The sequence below is a fragment of the Gossypium hirsutum genome, chromosome A02 (assembly GCF_007990345.1).
Source record: "Gossypium hirsutum isolate 1008001.06 chromosome A02, Gossypium_hirsutum_v2.1, whole genome shotgun sequence".
In the NCBI taxonomy this organism is placed as follows: domain Eukaryota; kingdom Viridiplantae; phylum Streptophyta; class Magnoliopsida; order Malvales; family Malvaceae; genus Gossypium; species Gossypium hirsutum.
In genome coordinates this window covers 102,778,457-102,790,720 of record NC_053425.1, presented here as the reverse complement: position 1 = coordinate 102,790,720, position 12,264 = coordinate 102,778,457, and positions in this window count along the sequence as shown.

Genomic DNA, 12,264 nt, shown 5'->3' with positions numbered 1-12,264 from the left:
ACTGTACACAGTAAAATCCTTCCCAGACTCCGGCTGAATTAACACAGGTGCTTCAGTCAGAACTTTCTTCAACTTCTCAAAAGCTTTCTGCTGCTTCTCAGTCCACACAAATGGTACTCCTTTCCTTATGAGTTTTTTCAGAGGTGCTGCCATCACAGAAAAACCTTCCACAAACCTTCTATAGTATCCTGCCAATCCTAGGAAACTCCGTATTTCCGACACTGACCTAGGCAGCTTCCACTCCAAAATCGCTTCAATTTTCTGAGGGTCCACCTTAATCCCCTCAGCAGAGACCACATGTCCTAAGAAGGTTACCTCCCTCAACCAAAATTCACACTTGCTGAACTTTGCATAAAGTTCATTCTCTCTTAACACTTGTAGCACTATACGGAGATGCTCATCATGCTTCGCTTTCGTTTCAGAATATACCAGGATATCATCAATAAAGACGACTACGAACTGATCCAAAAATAGTTGGAACACACGATTCATCAGATCCATAAACGCTGCAGGAGCGTTCCTCAGTCCAAATGGCATAACCAGAAACTCGTAATGACCATACCGAGTCCTGAATGCCGTCTTATGGATATCTACCTCCTTGACCCTTAACTGATGATATCCAGATCGAAGGTCGATCTTGGAAAATACAGAATCTCCATTAAGCTGGTCAAACAGATCGTCAATACTTGCCAGTGGATACTTATTCTTAATCGTCAGTTTGTTCAACTGGCGATAATCAATGCACATTTGCATCGTACCATCCTTCTTTTTCACGAATAGCACCGGTGCTCCCCATGGAGACACGCTTGGCCTAATGAAGCCCCTATCCAACAACTCTTGAATTTGTGCCTTTAACTCCACTAACTCCTTTGGTACCATCCTATACGGTGCGATGGATACGGGCGCCGTTCCAGGCAACAACTTGATTCCAAACTCAACTTCTCGGTTCGGAGGCAATCCCGGAAGCTTTTCTGGAAAAACATCTTGGAACTCCTTTGTGGTCTTAACCTTAGCCACTGTCAGACCCTTATCTTCCAACTGGCTTACAAATGCCAAATAGGCCTCACAACCTTTCTGAATCCATTTTTCGGCTCTTAATGCTGACACCATATTGGACAAGTAATCCCTTCGCTCACCTATCACCATAACCTCCTCACCCTCTGTGGTCCTTAACACCATTCATTTAGCAGCACAATCCAAATTCGCCTTATGTTTAACAAGCTAGTCCATTCCTAGAATGAGATCAAACTCTCCGAATGGTAACTCCATCAGATCTCCAGGGAAAATCCTACCTTGAGTTTCTAAGGGTACATCACTATATAGTTTGTCTACCCTAACCGAGTGACCCAAAGGACTTAGCACAGTACCCTACTCACAATCTTCTTAGAGTGCACACCCAACGACCCAGATATGACACATGCAACATAGGAATGAGTAGATCCAATATCCACCAAAGTAGTATACGGCATGTTAGAAACCAAAAACATACCAGTTATGACGTCAGGTGCGTCGCCCTCCTCTCGACGATGAGCTGTATACACCAACGCTGGCTGTCGAGCTTCAGCATTTCCGGCACCCCTACCAGGTGCCCCTCGACCTTGACATTTTCCATTTCTACCCCTATCTTGTCCACGTCCTCTTAGTGGTTGTGGTCCACCTCTTATGGGTTGAGCAACCCTCTGTACAGCAACTTGAGCCTGATCAGCTCTCTGAAGACAGTCCTTAACTCTATGCTCCATAGATCTGCATCGAAAACAAGCACCGGAATGTTTCCTACACTCACCCAAATGTACCTTACCACAGTCTCCACAGATTGGTGGTCTAACAACATTCATAGGCACTGCTCGAACTGGTTCCTCCACTCTTGCTCTCTTAACATTTCTATTTGCTCCACTCGGAGGTCTAAAATCTTTCTAAAAATGGTTCCGATATTTCTCCCAATTCTGCTTTTCAGCACGCTTTACCTCCTCAGCTATCTTTGCCTTCTCCACCAAGACCGCAAAGTCCTGCTCCCTCTGCGGGGCAATCAACACCCTAAGGTCATCTCTAAGACCATCCTCGAAGCACACACTTCGCTCATATTTTGTAGTGACTATGCCCACGGCATACCGACTCAGCCTCAGAAACTCGGCCTCGTACTCAGCAACTATTTTATCTCCTTGCACCAGATTCAAGAATTCCTTTCTGCGGGCGTCCACATAACCCGCCCCAATATATTTTCCTTTAAAGGCCATCTTAAACAGTTTTCAAGTTACCCTATCAGCTGGGGTCCCTTCTCTCATAGTGAGCCACCACTGATAGGCCTCGTCTCGTAGCAACGATACGGCTCCCTTCAACTTCTGCTCCACTGAGTAGTCCAGGTCATCCATAATCTGTTTCGTGGCCTCCAACCAATATTCCGCCACATTCAGGGCTACACCAGACACGCCATCTCCGCTCCGTTAGCCCGAAGTCATTCAGAAATAGATCTCCAAATTCCGTTGCCCGTACTTTCCCCGGTAACCTTTTCCAGAACACGAAGCATTGCCTGTGACAGGGCATCATCCCTGGCATCGCGGTCATGAGACTCCGCTCCGTTGCCGGTGGTACCGGTGCATCCGCCACCGGCATATGTCCCGAAGACGAAAATCTCGCTCGAGCACTTCTTCAGCCCCGTCCACGGCCTCTTCCACGAGTCGCTCTTGTACTCATATCGTATTATCTGATTATGAATTTTTATGCATTAATTCAATATTCCAGTGTTTATTATAGATATTTTATGAATCAGACAGTAATTCAAAGTTTGTTTTCGTAGAATCGATGTCTATCTACAGTTTCAATCAAATTTCCTATAGTTTCCGTATCATCCTATCGAGAGTATCCTAGTAGGGTTTTAGTACAGACAGATAATTCAGGAAAATATTCAGAAAAGTTCAGAGTAATACTTATAGACTTGGGCCAGAGATTTAGAATCCCACATTCTAATGATCTAAATTTTGAAAACCACATTTTTTTCGAAAATCTTTGTTTCTGTAAACCCATTCCACAACCAAGTTGTTGCAACCTGGCTCTGATACCACTAAATGTAACACCCTAACCCGACCCAGACATTACGGCCAGATCCGACATGCCACATCGAAGCGTTCAAAACAATTCATATTGTTGATAAAAAAAACTTAGTGTTTTAAAAGATAATTTCATTGTAGGTTAAAGTGAATGGAAGCTGTGCACCAGGTAGGCAACCGGGAAAGAGGAGGTGAGTCCATCGGACTGCTTCAGTACCAAGCTCCCTTCGGATCCAATCTTAGACATGCACACCGCCATTGCCACACCTTAACGTCATGTATATTTCCAGGAAACCAATTTGATTAAGTCCTTTTTAGGAAGAGTGATTAATTGTGGAAAATATTTTTATTGCAGAAGCTTTGCTTGTTGCCGTATTATTTTGAAATCAATTACTGTTTTTGAAAACGTGCCCTAAAACTATCCAATTTCAACAGTTAAATATAAGTAATACCTATCTTAATAAAACATATTAAACCCATAAAAAAAATTAAGCGGCCTTATTACATAAAAAAACCCAAAACCTTAAACGTAAATAAAAGGATGTCCAGTTCACCAGAAGAAAATCAAACTTGCAGAACGTGTGGCCACTCCGAATCCCTCACAGCTCCAAGCCCACAATGGTTGGGGATTACCTGCGTGGATGAAAATAAAAGGGTGAGTTTGGGGAAACTCAGTGTGTAAATTAACCCAACCATAGCCTATATCGGTTCAAACCACAGAAAACAGAATAAGTTGGCCTTAGCCCAAAACAGAATTCAGAATAAAGCCCATAGGCCCATAACAAAACAGAACATATATTACTTGTTTATGCAAAACCCAGCCCATATCCAACCATATGCACCCTTATACCAACCTTTCACCATGTGGGGAGACTACTCGACCCATCCAACCGCTACACACCACAGAAATATGCAGCATGGCTGCCAGAACAGATAATGTGACAGAGTCACCAGATAAAGATAATCGTAGTAGAGCCACCAGAACAGATATATGTGGCAGAGCCACCAGATCAGATAATTGTAGCGTAGCCACCAGGATGCTTCCTCCATAATATAACCCATGTCCCCATGCAATAGATATACAATCATGGAATACATCATACAGAATCAGATCATCATGCTTTTCGGTCAAAAGTAACCCTAGGGGTATAATAGTAATTTTACACCTAGGGGTATATTAGTAATTTCCATACATAGAGGTATTCAAGTAATTTCACTATTCTTAAGGTTTTCATGCATAGCATAGCCATTTACGTACGACCAGAAACACTTACTGCATTTTCTTATCGAATTGGGCCCGTTGGCCAACTATCCCGATTTTGGCCCATTAAGCCCAAAAACATCGAAATGCACGGAATCGTGTGCTTTGCAATCTTATCAATTTAATTTAAAACATACATCAAACTATTAATCTCACGAGCATTCGCACACTCGCAAGTTCTCAAAATACCAGTTTTTCAGCATTTACTAATCTAGTCTATAAAAGGGTGTCAGTTACACACCTGTTTGCGACGATATGCTGACGAGATACACACACGAACTACTTACAATTGGATTTCTAACACGTTAATCTAACTGTCAAAAATGAACTACGTATTAACCCCTTACCATATTCGGCCAAAAGTACTTTAGGCACTAGCGATCCAACCTTTACCGAAATTAGCGATTATGTCTAGATCCAGTCGTTCCACTTGTCCAAGCCTTTGATTAGCAGCCTCTAGATCCCACTATTATCAAAATAAAATAGTTATAACAACCCTTAGAGCTACAAGCCCAAATCGACAGCCTCCCTAACCTTTAGGGGTTTCAACTTTTTCTAAAACCTAAAATAAAGATTAAGTTCAAAAAATTACAACTGGTTCCTTCAGTCAATGATTCCACTTAATTCCTACATGATTCTGATACAGATCTAACCCCTCAAACGATAACAAAAGTTGAGCCTTTAGTGATCTTAAAATTCAGCTATGTCCCTATGGCTATACGTTTTCGGCTTTTTGTAACAGTGAAGAAAAGATGAGGATTTTGTAGTGGCTTTGTCAATAGAAACTTGGGGTTCAGAGGACTAGAGAATCGGTCAAGAAGATGAGGGAAAATAAGAGGGTTTTACTAGAAGAAAATGACACAAAAGAAATCAGGCTTTTGGGATTTCGACTTTTTGAGGTAATCGACTATAGGCTTAATAACAACTGATAAAAAATGAAGATGAGCAGAATGGTAGAGAGATTTGACAGACAAGAAGAAGAAAAGAAGTTGATGAAGAGAGAAAGAAGAAAGATTCCAACATACACAGAATTCCCGAAAATTGGGGCGTTACAAATTTTCTGACAGGTTTGCCTTTAACTCCGAGAAAGAAAGATTCCATATGGGTTTTTGTCGATAGATTGACTAAATTGGATCATTTTATTCCAGTGCGTACCGATTACTCACTTGATAACTTAGTCGAATTGTACATTGGTGAAATTGTTAGACTTCATGGAGTACCTATATCGATTGTATCGGATAGAGATCCGAGGTTCACTTCACAATTTTGGAAAAAGTTACAAGAAGCTTTGGGTACAAAGCTAAATTTTAACACTACTTTTCATCCATAGACTGATGGTCAGTCTGAGCGAGTAATTCAAATGTTGGAAGAAATGCTCCGTTGTTGGGTATCAGAATTCTAAGGTAGTTGGGAAAAGTACTTATCGTTGATAGAGTTTGCCTACAATAACAGTTTTCAGTCGAGTTTAAAAATGGCGCCTTATGAGGTATTATATGGGCGTAAGTGCTGAACACTGTTGTATTGGACTGAGCTCAGAGAAAATTAGATTCACGGAGTTGATCTGGTCAAAGAAGCCAAAGAGAAGGTGAAGGTAATTCGAGATTGTCTGTAAGCCGCTTCGGATAGACAGAAATCCTACGCGGATTTGAAATGAAAAAAATTGAATATCAAGTCGATGATAAGGTATTTTTGAAAGTGTCTCAGTGGAAAAAGGTTTTGAGATTTGACAAAAAGGGTAAGTTGAGTCCTCGTTTTATAGGGTCGTATGAGATCACCGACAGAATAGGGCTGGTTGCCTATCGATTGGCTTTACCATCAGGGTTGGAAAAGATTCGTGATGTATTTCATGTATCTATGTTGCACCGATATAGATCAGATCATTCACATGTGATTTCACTGACAGAAGTTGAGATTCGACCAGATATGACTTATGGAGAGGAACAGGTTAAGATTTTCACACAAGAAGTTAAAAAATTGAGAAACAAAAGCATTGCCTTGGTGAAAGTGTTATGGCAAAGATATGGGGTTGAAGAGGCTACATGGGAGCCCGAGGAGGCCATGAGGAAACAATACCCAAACCTTTTTACCTGTAAGATCAAAAGTAAGTGCATCCTAGTCTCGTTTTTAATGTTCTTTACATTTTGAAGTTGTTATCAACCGATCTAGCTATTTCTACCATTATTTTGAACTAGGGTTCGTGTATGAAATTTGACCCATGTGTGACATTGACTTGTATTTTGATGTTTAATGGAGGAATATGAATATTTGATGTATGATAAACATCTTTTGCTAAGTGATTTTTAGTGAAAACAACTAAAAATGATTTATTTGTAAAAGATGAAGAAATGGGTTGTAGAAATGTGGTTTAATATGAAATATGGGCTGATAAATAGCTCGAGAGTGTGCTTCTTGATTATGAGCCCTTTTGGGTACCCCTGAACATGAGTTGACGGATTTCTAATTTGTACACTTCGAGGGTACCACCTGTATATCCATCGATATTTCAAATAAATTCAACAGGCAAAATCTTAACTTGAGAAAATATGAACATGAAATGGTTAATACACGTATTTGGCTGAAATACATGAAAATGATGATACATGATATATGGAAGTATGAGATGATGATATATGAACTTGGAAATTGTTTGATGAATATGCTTATCTATGATTATAGATTTGTACATCTCGAGTACAAGTATACTTTCTGTAACATCTCAAACTAGGGTCTAGTCGGAATAGTAGTTTCGAGACCACAAATCCAAAATAGAAATAATTATTTTATGATAATTTGATGATCCATGATATGATTGCATGTTTGTGTGAAATTTTTATGAAGAAATTCTATGCCTAAGATGCCCAATTTGACTTTAGAGGCTAAATTGAATAAGTTGTAAAATTTTTATTCTAGAAGCTTCAAGCATGAATTGCATTATATTATTATTTAGAGGTCCTTAAATAACAATTTGACCAAATTCTAAAATTTTGGACAAAAATGGGCATGAATAGGAAAAATTTGAAAGAAAGGCCATAAGGGCATTTTGGTCATTTGGTAAATAAAAGAATAAGAAGGGAAAAAGAAAACAAAATTTGTCCATCTTCTTCTTGCTTGTGCCGAAATTCCAAGGGTCACCATAATTAGGGTTTGTTCATCTTTCAAGCTCAAAAGTAAGTGCATCCTAGTCTCATTTTTAATGTTCTTTACATTTTTAAAGTTGTCATCAACCGATCTAGCTATTTCTACCATTATTTTGAACTAGGGTTCATGTATGAAATTTGATCCATGTGTGACATGGTTGTATTTTGATGTTTAATGGAGGAATATGAATATTTGATGTATGATAAATATCTTTTACTAAGTAATTTTTAGCGAAAACACCTAAAAAGGATTTCTTTGTAAAAGATGAAGAAATGGGTAGTAGAAATGTGGTTTAATGTGAAATATGGGCTGATATGAGTTAGAATATGAACTGTCTAGGCTTCGGTAACAAAGAAAATGCATACATTTAATTTTTCGAGCCTAGGGCCTAAAGTGTAAATAAGTGAATAGTTAGGGGAAAAAAGGTAATTTTACCAAAGTATGTGTTATGGGTCGATATGAGCAATGTGTGTATTGAAAAAGTTAAATTTGGCATTATAGATCAAGAAAAATGTGATTCAGGTCTTGATCAGGGAAAAAATAAAGTTTAAGAGAATTAGACTCGTTTCTATCATTTTGTACCTAGCTAAGTTCATTTGCAAATAATGGAACATATACATACTTTAAATGCTTTAATATTGCATGTATGATAAGTACTTAAATATTTAATGTGATGTTGCATCATGTGTTTATTGCCTAAATTGTATCATGAATTATGCTTGACAATTTCATGATTATGTGATTGGTGCTATAAGTATTAAACTCGACGTTACGAGAAAATTTGATAGAAATGTGGTATCGAAGAATCCTATTTGAACCTTAGGAATAGTTTAGGATACAAGTGACATGTCACTAGGAACTATGTGATCTAAACTCATTGAGTTGTGTTTTGAGTTCATGATATATGTGACATCTTAGCTCATTGAGTTGTGGTCTAAGTTCATGATGTATGTGGCACATGTTTTGGCATCCGGGTACTGGTCTCGTATATTCTACCAGTGGCTAGGTAGTTCAGCATGTGTTGCGGATACTTGATAGCCTATGTGAGCAGACCCATGAGTAGCTGGAAAGCGAGCAACATGTGATATATGATATGAGGTAGCATTGGCTACATATGAGGCACTTAGGTGCGAGATTCTGTTGTATTTGATAGTATTCCGAGTGTTCAACTGGTAGTTCTAAAGGAAGATCAATGAGTAATCTTGATGAATACATCGAAGACGAGAAAGTAGGTTATTATGTGCAAGTGGGCACAGGTATGTACATTGAACTTATGAGAATGTCATGAGATATGATGAACTTGTGGTGAGAATATATATATATGAAGAATGAGTTTAAGAGATTTGATAAAATGCAAGATTATGTTCATTATGTTAAATTTATGATTAATACTTGTTTAAGTTGCATTTTATTTGCATGTGAACTTACTAAGCTTTAATGCTTAGCCCATTCCTTTCTATTTCTTATAGTGTTGCCAAGCTAGCTCAAGGATCGGAAGATGTCAGAGACTCGATCACACTATCAATTGAATATTTGGTATTGCTAGTCTCATCATTTTGAGTATGGCATGTATAGGGACTTGATCTTTTTGTTTCGTGTCATATTGATTAGCCAAATGTGTTGGCTCGTGAAAGTATTGTGATTATTTTGTATATGGCCATGAGAGGTGGCTCATATTGATTATTTGGGTTGTAACCCTAATTATTGGTGCATGCATGCAAATGTGCTTATGCTTTAATGTGGTTATGGTTGTTTATGGTTAATGAGTGTAACGAATGGCGTATATGTTTGTTGTATGAAATATGATTAATAGGTATGTTAATAAAGGTGATGCAAGTGGGTAACTTGAAAGTAGGTTAGTAAATATGATAGGCAAATATGAAATTGGTGTGGAATGCCATATGAAAGCACGATAGTTTAAATAAGTAATATGTTGAAATTACCAAGTCATAACTTAACCATAAATGTGAATGCTTGAGTAGAAGGGTGGCAATTGGCTTGGAAAATAGCCTAGAAATTTTCCTCACGGTTAGACACATAGACATATGTTTTGGCCGTGTGTGACACTCGGTCTGCCCCATGGGTGTGTGATCCAACTGTGCGTCCCTGCACCCTAATAATGCAAAACAGATTGCCCAGTTGTAAACACACGGGTAGAGACATGGTTGTGTGTCTCAACTATGTGAAGGACACGGCCTTAGGACATGGGCGTGTGCCCAGGCCTTGTGAAGTCTGCACTTGATTTTTTGGAATTTAATTCACCACACGGCCTAAGCACACGTGCGTGTGACTTGGCCGTGTGACCTTAATTAGTTGATGACGTCATAGTTAGGGAGTTACATGGACTAAGGACACGGGCGTGTGACTATCCAAAGTATGAAAATTTTCTAAGTTTCCCAAAAGTTTCCAAAGTTCTCGTTTTAGTCCTGAACCACTCCTAATGTACATTTTGGACCTTATAGGACCATATAAGGGACGTTTTGCTTGTAAATGAAAAGTTTTAAATTTGGACTAAATTTCCTGTCTCAATTTTGTATGATTTGTTACGTTTAAGTCCGGTAATGCCTCGAACCTTGTCCCGACTTTGGATACGGTTAAGGGGTGTTACACTTTTCATGTTTTCATCGATATTTTAAATAGTTCAATAGGTAAAATTTTCATATGAAACAATCTGAATTGTGACAAAATGTTATGGATACATACTTGAATTACATGGTCATGAATTATACTTAATATTTGAATACTTGATGTGGAAAGTATGAGCATATGGAAAAATGATTATTATTATTATTAAGCTCATAAAGTTTATTGATATTCATATGAAATATATATGACTAACATGCTTTGTACGTGCCACATGAACACATGATGTGAGACGTATCCAAACATATAAATGATATCACTTGATTTATTGAAGCATGGTATGTTTGATACACATATGCTTAATGAATTTGTTCGTGTATAATCATGTATATGCGTGAAATACATGAAACTGACATTACAAAACATGTTGAAAAGTGAGATGGATGGTACATGTGTATAAAATTTGTCTGATGATAATGTAAATTTGTGATCATGAAATATTACATGGATTACAGTGATTAACATGTTGACGAGGATATGTGTTTAGGGACCTGGCTAACACGTCTTGGCAATGAAATGTATGTTTACTTTATGTTTATAAAATAGTGGTAAATTAAATTTTCAGTTATACAAACTTACTAAGCTTAAAAGCTTATTCTGTTTTTAGTTTCCCTGTTTAAAAGGAATTTGGAAGCTCATTGGGTTTGAAGCTTGGGGGAGATATTTCACACTATCCATCGACCTATTTAGTGTAAATGGTAAAATTAATTCTGGTCATAATGGCATGTAGAGGTTAATTTGGCCAATATTAGCATGATAATGCTTTGGTTGTAACTAGCCATACTTTGTTGAAATTGTATAAGGCCTTATTATTTTTGATGTGTTTGAAATGGTTATGTGATGAAAAGCATATAAACCTAATGATAAATGGCTTTAAGTAAGCATAAATGAGAAAATATATTGATATGTATATATATGTGTATTTGATAAGTTTAAACACTTGAACATAGGTAATGATAAGTCATGCATAAGACTCGGTTTTGGCTTGATTTGAACATTTTGTATTGACTTGGGAATGTATTAAAATGTCAATGTTAGTGGAATACATATTTGGGTGAGAAATAAGGCTTAGAAATGGTTTTATTTTGTCCACACGGGCAGAGACATGGCCTTGTGTCTCAGCTGTGTGTGACACACAGCCATATGTGCAGGCGTGTGGTTTCGCCGTGTGTTCCCTGTATCTTAAAAATTAAGAAACAGAATGCTCAGGTATTATCACAAGGGTAGAGACACAGGCGTGTGTCTCAGCCATGTGTGTTACACGGCCCAGTACACGGGCATGTGTCTTGGCCATGTGACCCCTGCACCAAATTATTAAAAATTAAATTATCCACACGGCCTAGCACATAGGAATGTGGCTGGCCATGTGACCCAAGTCAGAGAGTTACATGGGTAAGGGCACGGGTTGGGACACGATCGTGTGCCTTACATCGAATGCCTAATGGCCTGGGACACGGGTGTGTCATTTGGCCGTGTGAGCTATACGGCTTGGCGACAGGGGTGTGTGTCCCCTGCAACTAGGAATATATTGAAATTTTTGCAAAAAATTTTTTGAGTTTCTGATTTAGTCCTGACTTACTTGTAATGCATATTTTGGGCCTCGAGAGCTCTTATAAGGGACTTAATGTTTGATTTCTGATATGAATTCTTTATAAATGCGAAATGTTTGTTATCTGATCTGTAAATCTGGTAATGCTCCATAACCCTATTTCGATGACGGATTCGGGTTAGGTGTGTTATATTTATTGGTATCAGAGCTACGATTTAGTCAATTCTTGGACTAACGTAGTGTATACGAGTCTAGCTATACATGCCATTATATAATCTTTGATAGTGTGTTATCTCCTGACCATTTTAAAACATGTTTTTCATAATGTAATGTTATTCAACCGAGCTAATTCTGAAAAAGCTGAAAGTAATGCTGAATCTTTAGTGCAAAGAACAGTCTCGAGTAGTAGAAGGCTCGTATCTGAGGGCCGAGGAGTAGAGGCTAAAGAACTCTCCTTCCAATTGATGAATAAGTAGTTTACTAAAATTGTAAGAACAAATCCAGTTGTATAACAACCTCCACCCCTTCATGTAATTGGTTCCCAAAGTGCTTCGAAGTATAGAACTTGTCTGAATAGGAAATACTAATAGAGTTCTTGATGAATTGTCATGTACACAAATTGAATGCTT